At 42.6% G+C, this 12,035-nt stretch overlaps 1 long non-coding RNA gene across 2 annotated transcripts in view; it reads right to left on the reverse strand.

The window, feature by feature from the left end:
* LOC135224458 (uncharacterized) overlaps positions 1-12,035 on the reverse strand; it is a 335,859-nt gene that overhangs the window by 41,491 nt on the left and 282,333 nt on the right. The window lies entirely within an intron of this gene.

The raw sequence follows: 12,035 nt of genomic DNA on the forward strand, positions 1-12,035 counted from the left end.
CACGTTCCTTGAACCTTTTTGAACTGGGAATACCCTCCCCAACCGCTTAAAGACGCGTCTGTGTGGATGGTGATCCCTGGTGGAGGGAACTGAAGGGGTACTGACACCGACAGTTCTTGACTTTCGCCCACGGCCGAAGTCGATTCTTTAGAATCAGAGGGACTGAGGATAATTTGTCCCTGGACCTGACATTTTGCTTCGTGAGCGCCAGATTCTGGTTGAGGCGGGTTCCTTTTTAATACAGTTTGGCTTTCATTAGGAATGTTCGGTCAACCTGATGCAAACACTGGAGTGAACCCAGGATCCTTTGCCTGAGTCCTTTCTTGACAGGCCGTTTTGGTCGTGTGGTGACTTCCGTCTGTTAGGAATTTGCTTTGACTGACTTCGCTATTTCTTTCCTTTTGGTTGATGGAATCGACAGAGTATGGGAGGATAGATTCCATTGAATGCCCAGCCACTGAAAGTTTGACTCTGGAGTGAGTCTTGACTTGGTCCTGTTTTATCTTGAATGCCTGATATTCCAGGAACTGAATCACTTTCAGTGTAGCTCTGTTGCATTCTTCGACTGTTGAAGCCCAGATCAACCAATCGTCGAGATACGCTACTACCATAATCCCTTGTGACCTGAGTTGTTGCACTACCACTTCCCGCCAGCGTTCGTGAACACCTTGGGTGCTACGTTTGAGCCCGAAAGGAACTACCTTGAAGGAGAATGTCTGGTCTCCTATCTTGAAGCCCAGATACGGACGGAAGTGTCTTGCAATAGGATTGATATAAGCGTCTGTAAGATCGATAGAGGTGGTGACGGCCCCACGAAGAAGTAGGTCCGCACCTGCGAGATCGTGAGCATCTTGAACTTGTCGCAGCGAATGGCTAAGTTTAAGCGGGACAAGTCTAAGATTACCCTTCTTTTTTGTGAGCCTTTCTTTGGCACGCTGAACAAGCGACCTTGAAATTTTAATCATTTTCTTTTGACTCTCCGCTATAGCTCCTTTCCTGAAGGAGATCCTCCGCGTACTCTGTCAATTTCCTTGGAAGGAAGTTGACTGGAAAGGTCTGGATGGAGGGTTTTTTTTTTGGGGGGTTCGCCGAAACCATCATCCAAACCCAGGCCTTTTTGACCAACAATGCTCTGAGCCCACTTGCTGAAGTTCCACCGGTGGCGAAAGTGAAACAGCCTCCCTCCTACCTGAAGTTCTTCATTGGTTCTGGTAACCTCCTCGGCCTCCTCTGAAGTGTTTTCCCCTATTAAAGGAACCTCCCGATCCTCTCCCACGAAAGGAACGCTTACCTCTGCCTCCCTTACCCGAGCGGTCATACTTCTGTGAAAGATTGACTCTCGAAGGCTTGATTGTAAGCTGGAGAGATGGCGTAAGAGGTGGAGGGCTGAGGCTGAGGGGAGATCACGTAAATTGGCTGTGATTGAGCCTTTGAAGTGGAAGGTTGGGCTGTTTGCACTAAGGGAACCGCCGGAACTTGCTGAGGAAAGCGTGGCTGCTTTTCTGGTAAGGTTGGAAACGCCTGGGTTTTCCTTTGCCCCTTACCTTTAGCTGTTAGATCTTGCCTCCTCTTAGCCGTAAGGCCCCAACGGTCCTTAAGGCTCTGGTTCAAACCTCGTAGCCTCTGACTGGACTTCCTTCACCATGGCTTCTGGGAAGAGATCTGCTCCCCAGATGTTCGACGAGAGTAACCTATTCGGCTCGTGCCGGATGGTTGCTTCTTGTAGGACATGCTTCCTACAATTCGTTCTAGCAGTGGCAAACTCAAACATATCTGACTGTACCGTTTGAGTCAGGGATTTGGTCATTTGGTCATAAGTTTGAAAAGCGGCTCTGAGCCATAGGCTATGGTGGCCACTTCGGTCATAGCCATAGAATTAATCGATCTGGCTAATCGCGATTTGGCGTCAAATTCAGCCTGAATAAGGCTATCTGGGAGCCTGGGCAGCTTTTCACCAAACTGCTCCATAGCACAGTCCGGTTTGAGTTTGCCAGCTGAGAAGGTGTTCGGTAAGTCTTCCCACAATTCTCCGGCTGAAGGAAGTAACGGAGATGTGGGATCTGCTTCCTTCAGTTGAGGTATGGGGTCCCCCTTCTGGGCCGCTGGAATGGTAGACCTCGCGATCTTTGTTAGGAAAGGGAGCGGGGTACTCTCATCCATTGTGAAGATGGTAAAGGGACTCTTGAAAGGTTGTATCTTAGTATTAGAACAATCCATGTCCTCTAAACACCTGAGCCATTCTCTCTGAGCCTGGTCTCGTGAATAGAGGACTGTCTCCTTTGGTACCCTATCATCCCGAACCATGGCTGAGGCGGTGAGCCTTGCGTAGCCTATGACGGGGGCTGGAGGTCTTCCGGTAGAACTCGAAGTCCTCTATCCTTCGAGTTCCAAATTCCGGTATAGAAATGAATCCGTCTTGGAAGGGGGGCGTATGACGCTACTCTCTATGGGTTTGTTTCATCGAACGGAGGTAGAGAGTCAATACGGGGAAGGAACTGGGCTCCACTTGTATTGGAAGGTGGAGGAGGAGAGGCTAGAGGAGCTTGGCTCAGTCCGGCTATAATGGAGTCTTGAGAAGTAATCCTATCCGAAACCACCGATGAGATCATTTGTTCCATGCTACTCTTTAGAGACCCAACCAGGTTGACCCCCACCTGTTGTAACAGGCCAGCATTGGAGTCCAAACCAGCCGAGCTGCTGCGGAGGTGGAGGGGTGGGCTCTGAATCGGAACCAAGGGTAGCGGAACTGACGACTCTGCCGGAGTGTGAGATCTCTCTCTGGAGGATTTACTCCTCGAGGCTTTAGAGACCGGACCCAGAAGCTTTAGATCTGTCTGCTCCGGGATTCCTAGCCGGAGACTTACGAGAGGAGGATGACGCCGAAGCCGTCTTCTTAGACGACGACGACGGTCTTTGTCAAGGATTTCACTGCTTGAACCGCCCCTTGACCCTTGGGTCCTAAACCGAAGCGGTCAGGGAGGAGTATACAATTCATCACCCTTAAAGCCTTGGAAGGATGGAAAGAGGTTTGCAGGCGTAGAAGAAACAGTTACGCCCAAGGGTGACCCTTGGGTGTCCACCTTACCTACCTCGACCAACAGGTCGTCTACACCTACCATAGGTTCTACATTAATATCCAACGTCGCGACTTCCGTGGAGATGTCCTGGTCCTGGTCAGTCAATGAGGCAGCCAGCTGTTGTTGGATGAAGGCGATAGTCGGGGCCGCCTCTACTGGGTCGACGTACCCTGTCGCCTTGCCTCCGGGGAAGATTAGTAACGCCAACCTTTTTTCCAGGATGTAGGGCATACCCTTGGCGGCGTTCTTCCCGAAACCGCCGACCCAGGCCCGCAGGGTTGCCAGTGCGGTATCCCTCACTGCCGGCGCCTGGAAGAGAGGGTATTGATTAGATTTAAGAATCACTTAAAGCTAAAACTTAAAGTATAACTTAAACTTATAGGGGCTATAGGGCCCCTTGAATTTCCTTAAGTTAGAGTGATTGATGAAAACTTAAGCACTATAACAGATGCGGAGCAGCTACCGGAGATGGAATACTCACCCCGTCCAAAAGCTGGCTCACCAGATCGTAACATATGGTACACGTCTCATGGTACCAGACCTGGATGTCCCCGTGCAGAGTCGCGCATGGAGCATGGGACCGGCAAACTTCGTGTCCACATGGGTCCTGAAGTGTGGCGGCGCATCCCGGATGCTCACAGTTGGTGGTCTGTAAGTGGAAAGACACATGAGTATCTTAAAGAATATCACTTACATGCTAAAATGGACGAGAAAGACTCCGTTGCATGCCGGAGCTCAGGAAAAAATTTGGGCATAACCCCTCCCTTAATCCGCCTGAATAGGCTATAACCCCGGAGAGATCCGGTGAGACAGGTAAGGGGGGGGGAGGGGGGATGGTTTTAGGTACTTAAGATAAACTTAATAGTTAACCTAATACACTTAAACCTAAAACTCGAACGTACCGGACAATCCAGTCCAAGCGTGGCGAGTGTTGTAACTCAGCGAGACGGAGAGTTAGCAGGGACCAACTGTATGTTCCGGTCCACTCTGCTGGGTGGACTAGCACCTTTCCGCTGGATGCCAGGACTCCGGTGTAAAGGAGCCCTAGTAAGGTGGGAAAGAGCGAGAAGGCATACAGGCTCGAGCTAGCAACGGAGCGACAGGGTAGCAACGGAGGGGGGAAAGGCCAGTCCCCCCCCCACGTTACCATCCGGCCGGACCGAGAAGCCGGAGAGGTCGAGTCCAGTCTGGGTCTGTCCCGTCCCACTACTCCCTCCGCCTGGGGGGAGAGAGGGAGGCAGGCTCGGGTATGTGGAGCGAGCATGGGTAGACCGACCCCCCCCCCCCAACTCTATAGAAGAGCGGAGGGGGGGGAAGGTGACTGGACAGGCGTTCTGGCTGCCGTCGTGAATTCACGTAGTGACCACGGGGCATGGTAAGGACAAAACAAAGACAACTAAGCCTAGGACAAACCAACTGATCAGAGAGTATGCTATCGGAAGCAACTGAACTGATGAGCGGTAGCATATAGGCCCACTGGACCAGAACCAAAACCAAATGATCAAGAGATGATCTTATAGGGAAGCAAAACCGAACTGATGAAGCGGTTAGGGTGGTTAATGCTCAATGAGCCATGACCTCGGCTAACGCAAGCCAGACGCCTAACTAACCTAAACAATATCAAATAAATAATTCAAATGAATAATAATGAAAGAAGAAAACAATATAGAAGGAGAAAAAATCCAGGATGTACGACTAACCCGAAGGCAAGTCTACCACTCAAAGCTAGTCTGGGGCCGATACTAAAGAGCCGTGACTAGGGTCTGGATAGAAGGAGCCTACATAAGGTAAAAGACATGCATGCATGACAAACCCGTGTAGACAGTACCCTAAGTAAAGCGGATAATTAAAATAGAGCGTACATAAATAAGGGGATGTTCTGGGTATGGGTGACCAAGAAACTGAACCCACACGAGCAGAACCATGCTGCCATGCTTCCGACCTAGAGTTCGTATTTTTACCTAAAAAACGGCAAATACGGGCTCAGGGCCGGAAAAAACCAACTAACCATAAAATACTGAGTACTTAACTTAGCTGCTGCGATGGCTGCACGCTCCATGGTAAATAATCCAACGAAAGGGCACAAAAAACACCAGAGAGAAAAATGGCACGTGTGAATCGTGTGCGCTAACTGAAAAGGATGGCCACCAGAGGCGCAGCAGTCGGCAGCATGGATGGAGTAGTAGTAGTACTCGCTGCCCACTCTGTGGGTCGGCCCCCCTCTTGGAGGGTTTTGTAGTGGGAGATTTCTATTGGCATTTGGCTCGTGGTAGTGGTCTCACTCGCCATAGAGTGTTCATACCGACACCCTCTTGGAGGGTGGAGCGAGTCAGTTATACTGACCTTTTCGTTTATTTATTTATTCTCTGGTATGTGTTAGTACATTTACCCTAGAAATAATAGATTAAAGGATATTTCGCGCAGCGACACGAGCTGAGCCCAGAAATGCAACTGTAAGCTAAAACTCTTATATTCTAGTAATATTCAATCATTTACCTTCATTTTGCAACGAATTGGAAGTCTCTAGCACAATATTTCGATTTATGGTGAATTTATGAAAAAAAAAAAAACATTTTCCTTACGTCCGCGCGGTAACTCTTCCGAAAAAATCAGAATTTTTTTCTTGCGATTGTCGAAATGTTTGCACCATTTAAAATTAGCTGTTACATAAAGTTTTATATATGATAATGTGCGCAATTTTATGTAGAATACAACTAAAAATGATTGAAGGTTGTAGCTTTTCTCATTTTTTGAAATATTTGCATATAAATCACAATAAATAGAAAAAAAACCACGTTCGGTCAAATTTGACTCTACCGAAATAGTTGAAAAACGCAATTGTAAGCTAAAACTCTTACAATCTAGTAATATACAGTCATTTATCTTCATTTTGAAACAAATTTGAAGTGTCTAACACAATATTTAGAATTATGGTGAATTTAAAAAAAAAAAACTTTCTTTCCCTCCGCGCCGATTCGCGGCCGAAAATCTCTGAAATACATACGTCGCATTATCCTAATATTTGCTCCTTTTCATATTAGCCGTTTTATAGTTTCTTATATGGAAATGTGCGCAAAATCATGAAGAATACAAAAAAAAAAATTATTTGGAAGGTTGTAGCTTTTCTCAATTTCCGAAATATTTGCCTATAAAAAAATAAATATATATATATAAAAATTTTTCGACATTCGGTCAACTTTAAACTCGTCCGAAATGGTCCCAGAATCTGCAATTCTAATTTAAAACTCTTAGAGTATCGTAATATTCAATAATTTTTCTTCATTTTGAAACAAATTGGAAGTCTCTAGAACAATATTTAGATTTACTGTGAATTTTTGAAAAAAACTTTTTTACGTCCGCGCGTTACAAATTCGTGCATCATATTGTGATATATCAAAATGATTGCAATTTAGTGTACAATACAAAGAAAAAGAAGTAACTTGTTAGCTTTAAACCGTTTTTTGCGCAGCGCGATTTTGAATACAATTATGGATGATTTTTTTTTTTTCGCTACCATATATCGCATTATTTACATATGATAATCTTTTTTTTTTCATTTCTGATGGTTGCATACTAAACTTCAGGCACTGACAAAAAAGGAGCCAAAAATGAACTCTTAATCTTCAAAACTAAGCGTGCTGTGATTTTTTGAAAAAATTATTTTTTCCGCTTCCGCGCTCACTCCAAACCCACCTCGGCATACGGGAGAGGTTTTGATTTTTAGGGCTTCGGCGTAAGAGGGCTAACTAAAGGAAGAGTTTCAGGGGAAAATATTGGAAATTATGTAGAGGGTAAAGAGTTGGAGAATAAAGGAAATTAGAGGGACTAAGTTAGGAAGCAGTCAGAGGGGAGGGCGGGAGAAAGAGATGTGTGATTATATATCAGTTTAGTCAGTTATTTCATTTTATTGTTACTGCTGTTTTCTGCATTGTCGAAATGTGGTGGATGTCTAATGTATGGGACACATGGTTGATTTCAGAAGGTCTCTTGATGTATTCAAGTTGTGTTGTGACATCATAGAAGCAAGATGGCGGTGGCATTGGGTGGAATGTAAACAATTAAGTCTTGTTGTGGTGTTGTTTAATGTCTGAAGCAGGAGTATACTTGGAATGAAGAATGTGAACAGGTGGGTAGATTGCATATTTGAGTTAATAAGGAAAAGATTAGGCTAGGAACATATTCAATCTATGACTTTCTAGAGCGGCGCATAAAAGCACAAATGGAAACATTGGAGACCTCCAGTAAGTCACTTCCAATGTAACTTCATTATTACATAATAATCCCTTTCTGTAAGGACCTGTTTGAGGAGTCCAGTTGTGTTTTTTAAAAATTAACAAGCAAGCTTGCCAATAGAATTGTACAGAGCACTCTCTTTTGGGAAAAAAGGAGAATTTAGGAAACAAAAACCTGACCTTCCCCTTGCCCACACAAAAAGGCTTCTTTAAGAAGGTAAGGCTGCAGTTCTTCCTCAAAGACAGGTAGGTGGTCAGAAAGGACAGCACCTCACAAAGGGATAACAACAACAGTGAGGAAATCTTTTACACAAGGTCCAAAGACCCTCTCATACGGAAAAGAAAAACATCTCCTGGAATGCCTATCATGGAGAAAACCAGAGCTAGAGGCAGATACAAACAGGAATGGTATGGCTTGGGTCGACTTCTATGACACCACAGGCAACAGAAGTTTTCCCTCCAAGCACGTCTCTCTAAGAGTCCCCAAAAAGGATTCCTCCAAATGAAGAGTGATCCTATACCTATCAACATTAAACAAGCACATTGCCAAATTTTCTTAATAACTACCATTGCCTTAGTATGTTCAATTGTTCTAAAAGGGACTTAGACAACTATGGATCTGAAAGATGCATACTGGCACGTCCCCAATTTTGTAGTTCCCTTCCACCCCATCCTAAGGCCCCAGATAGGGAAAGATATGTACAGGTAAATGCCATGCCCTGTGGCTAAATATTGCCCTAAGAAATTTGACAAGTTAGTAACGTAGTTCTTCAAGAAATCAGAAACACAACTAATAGCCCAACTGGTTGATCTGGGGGCCCACATGAAAAGTGCTTGAAAACCTAAAAGCAGTGATCAACTGACTAGTGCAAAAGGTTTTATGATAAATTGGCAGAATCCCACCTCACACCCAGCAGACTTTCAGTACCTGGGACTGTGTTGGGATATTTTCATGGTCATTTGTCTCCCATCACACTCAAAACAGAAATAAGGCAAGTCCTCAAAACGTGCCTTGCACAGCCAGAATTTTTTCCCAGAGTTTTTTCCAAAAGGCAATTAAAATGTATGACAGGCTTGTTGCAATTTGCATCAATAGATCCAATACTTAGAGTACAACAAATGAATGTAAACAAATTCTAGCTATTACATGCAACAAACAAGATGCGAGACCGATCTCATCAGAAGTTTCAAAATGTTGGGAAGATACTTCAGCCTTGATCCTGGAAGGAATCTCTGGCAATACAGGTCACCTTGACTCCTCAGTCTGTATGAATGACAATAAACACAGATGCCTCAGTGACAAGTTGGGAGGATCGTCACGTGGTAGGAAGGTGGTCCAGCTGTCTTTTTGTCTCTCAAAAAACTCAAACCTCCAGAAAGAGACATTTGGCTGGTTCTAGACAATTTGACTGCAATGTCCTACATTAATAGAATGATACTCACCTTGTCTAATTATGGTAATGCTAGCCATCTTCTGATGGGGCAAGCAACGAAATGGCACTTGTCTCAATGTAAAAGTCGACTCCCTATCATGGAAAACAACAGCCTCAACAGAGTGGAGTTAGACAACCACTCTTTTTCAGAAATAGCCAACATGCTTCCACAAATGGAAGTTGATCTGTTTGCCACAGATGAGAATCATAAACTGCCAGTCAAGCAAACAGCAAGAGATGCCTTCCTACAAGACTGGAACAAAAGGAGGACGATATATCCTTTTCCTCCATTGTTCCAAATTTTGAAGATGTTGAGCAAACTCCTAACCTAGTAAGGAACAGCTTACTTCATAGCCCAAATTAGCCAAACAAGCATTGTTTCCTATTATTTCAACAATGGGCAAAGAGATAAATTCAAAAATTGTCTGCTTTTTTATCACAGTCGGTAGGAGGGAAGTCATTTGTGGATCTTCTTTTCTAAGCCAAGACCTTCAGGGGAGGATTTCTTAAAATTTTATCAACACGTACCATTAAAATTACTAGCTCAACATTGCTAGATACCTAGTGCAAAAATGACAGACTTCATATATATCTGGCAATACGTACTAGTATGTATGGAAGATATAGTTAGGTTCTATCCATAGTGAAGAGCCCATTCAAAAATTCTAAGGAAAATATTTTTAATTTCTTATCCCTTTTGAATAATAATACAATATTGAATACAACAATCATGGAATACAATGCAGCATTAACGGAATCATTGATTTATGAATTTGGGATTGACTCAAGTACTATAGAAGTTGTCACTTCCCTTCTGTTGTCCTTTGCACTACAAAGAGCTACTCTAGAAGGTTCCAATGACTTGGTCCCTGAACAAAGTGCTTAGACTTCGCTTAGCCCCTTAATTCAGTGGACCCGGTACAACAACAACTCACAAGCTACAATATGCGATATTCTTGATTGCATTAGCATTAGGAGTTTGTATTAGCAAACTGGGCTCTCTTAGATGGGGACAATACATATGCAATGGCTGACCATAATTATTATTGTCCTCTGGCCTGTCATTAATGGCCAAGAATGGGATTCCTTTAAGGAAATTTCTCTTTCAAAGTAAATTAGATTCAGCAGACAAAACAGCATGCCCAGTTCCAGCACTCAAGGTTTACCTAGAAGTTATGGCAAACATCCCAAAAGATCCGTTTTTTCCTATACGCTAGCAACACTTTTGCCATGAGCTCAAATAAATTTGATTATGTAAACTGTGTATCGGTAAGTGGCATGGATAGTTCTGACCCACAGGCACTACAGCGGCAAACCAGGGGTCTTCCTAACAGGTGGGTATGCTAACCATTACTGGGGAAGGTTTGACAATACTGCAACCATACCCAACATGCTTAGTTAATTCACCACAGAACTTCACCATAAAAAACATGTTTCCACTTAGTTTCTTGTTCTTTGCTACCAAACCTAAAGGTATTTGCAATAAAGAATGGGGCCTTGAAAATTGTGGACTGACCCTCCACCAGAAATGTTTTTGGGATGTTGGAATTAAAATTCAAGAGCTTTTCGTCACCTGTCAATGTCTTTGTAAAGATCCTTGTGTACAAGACAGCCACTAAACTACGTATATAAAAGCAAGTTTTGACATAGGAAAAACCTTTTTTGGTAGTCGCTGTCAAGTCCTTAAAACCCTCCCACTTCCCTGACAAAAAGACATGGGATTTGGGTAAGGGGTCATCCTGCATCAACCAATAGAAAGGAATGGCAGCTTGGTTGGATTTTGTTTGTATGTAAACAATAAAACAGTGCAGTGCATATGCACATAACCACTTCCCCTTGTGGGTTTTGACATAGGTGAACTGGGTTTTAGCATTCACTGAGGATAAGAAAAACTCCCCTCTTACCCTGAGCCCATTTATACTCTTATCGCGTTATAATGTTTATCATTATGACAATACCTGGCCACAAGACCAGCTAAAAGAGAATTCTTTGACCTTAGTCTGGTCACCATGGAGCTCTGGATAGACCATGGGAAGGGAAATCCTTGAGGACGAGACAGCAACTAGCAAAAATAGGTTTATCCTATGTCAAACCCTATTTTATATTAAATCTCTAACTGAGGTTTTCTTCTGAAAATAACTAAAAAAAATAATTGTAACTATATTTTTCTTACAGTACATAAGTGAAGATTACATAATTTCTTTTACTTAACTCTTTAACGCCGATTGGACATATTAAATGTCGACATAAATTGTCTGTCGGGTACCAATTGGACGTATGGTATGTCAATAAAAAAAGTTTTTTTAAAAATTCGCGGAAAAATACTTATAGGCCTACCAGGCGAAAACTTTTGAATCAGGCGCCTTGGGGGATACTAGGAGCTCACGGATCAAGGCGTTGTTTTGTTTAAAATCGTTACGCAGGCACGCAAGCCCGAATTTCTTTCTTATCTCACTAAAAAGTATCAGTGACACATCTCAGATATTATTTCGTCACTTTGACAATTTTTGCACCATTTTAAATTAGCCGTTACATGGAGTATTATATATGAAAATGTGCGCAATTTCATGTAGAATACAACAAAAAAATACTCATGATTGTAGCTTTTATCAGTTTTGAAATATTTTTATATAAATAACGATGTGCCAAAATTTCAACCTTTGGTCAAATTTGACTACCGAAATGGTCGAAAAACGCAATTGTAAGCTAAAACTCTTATATTCTAGTAATATTCAATCATTTACCTTCATTTTGCAACAAATTGGATTTATGGTGAATTTATGAAAAAAAAAAACATTTTCCTTACGTCCGCGCGGTAACACTTCCGAAAAAAATCAGCAATTTTGTCGTCCGATTGTCGTAATGTTTGCACCATTTTAAATTAGCCGTTACATAAAGTTTTATATATGAAAATGTGCGCAATTTCATGTAAAATACAACAAATAATAATTGAAGGTTGTAGCTTTTCTCATTTTCGAAATATTTGCATATAAATCACGATACATAGAAAAAAAACCACGTTCGGTCAACTTTGACTCTACCGAAATGGTCGAAAAATGCATTGTAAGCTAAAACTCTTACAGTCTAGTACTATTCAGTCATTTATCTTCATTTTGAAACAAATTCGAAGAGTCTAGCACAATATTTAGATTTATGGTGAATTAAAAAAAAAAAAAACTTTGTAATACAATTATATATGAAATTTAGTTTTCGCGCTATCATATATCGCATTATTTATATATGATAATGATATTTTTTTTCATTTCTGATGGCTACATACTAAACTTCAGGCA

The sequence above is a fragment of the Macrobrachium nipponense genome, chromosome 12, assembly GCF_015104395.2.
Source record: "Macrobrachium nipponense isolate FS-2020 chromosome 12, ASM1510439v2, whole genome shotgun sequence".
Taxonomy (NCBI): Eukaryota; Metazoa; Arthropoda; class Malacostraca; order Decapoda; family Palaemonidae; genus Macrobrachium; species Macrobrachium nipponense.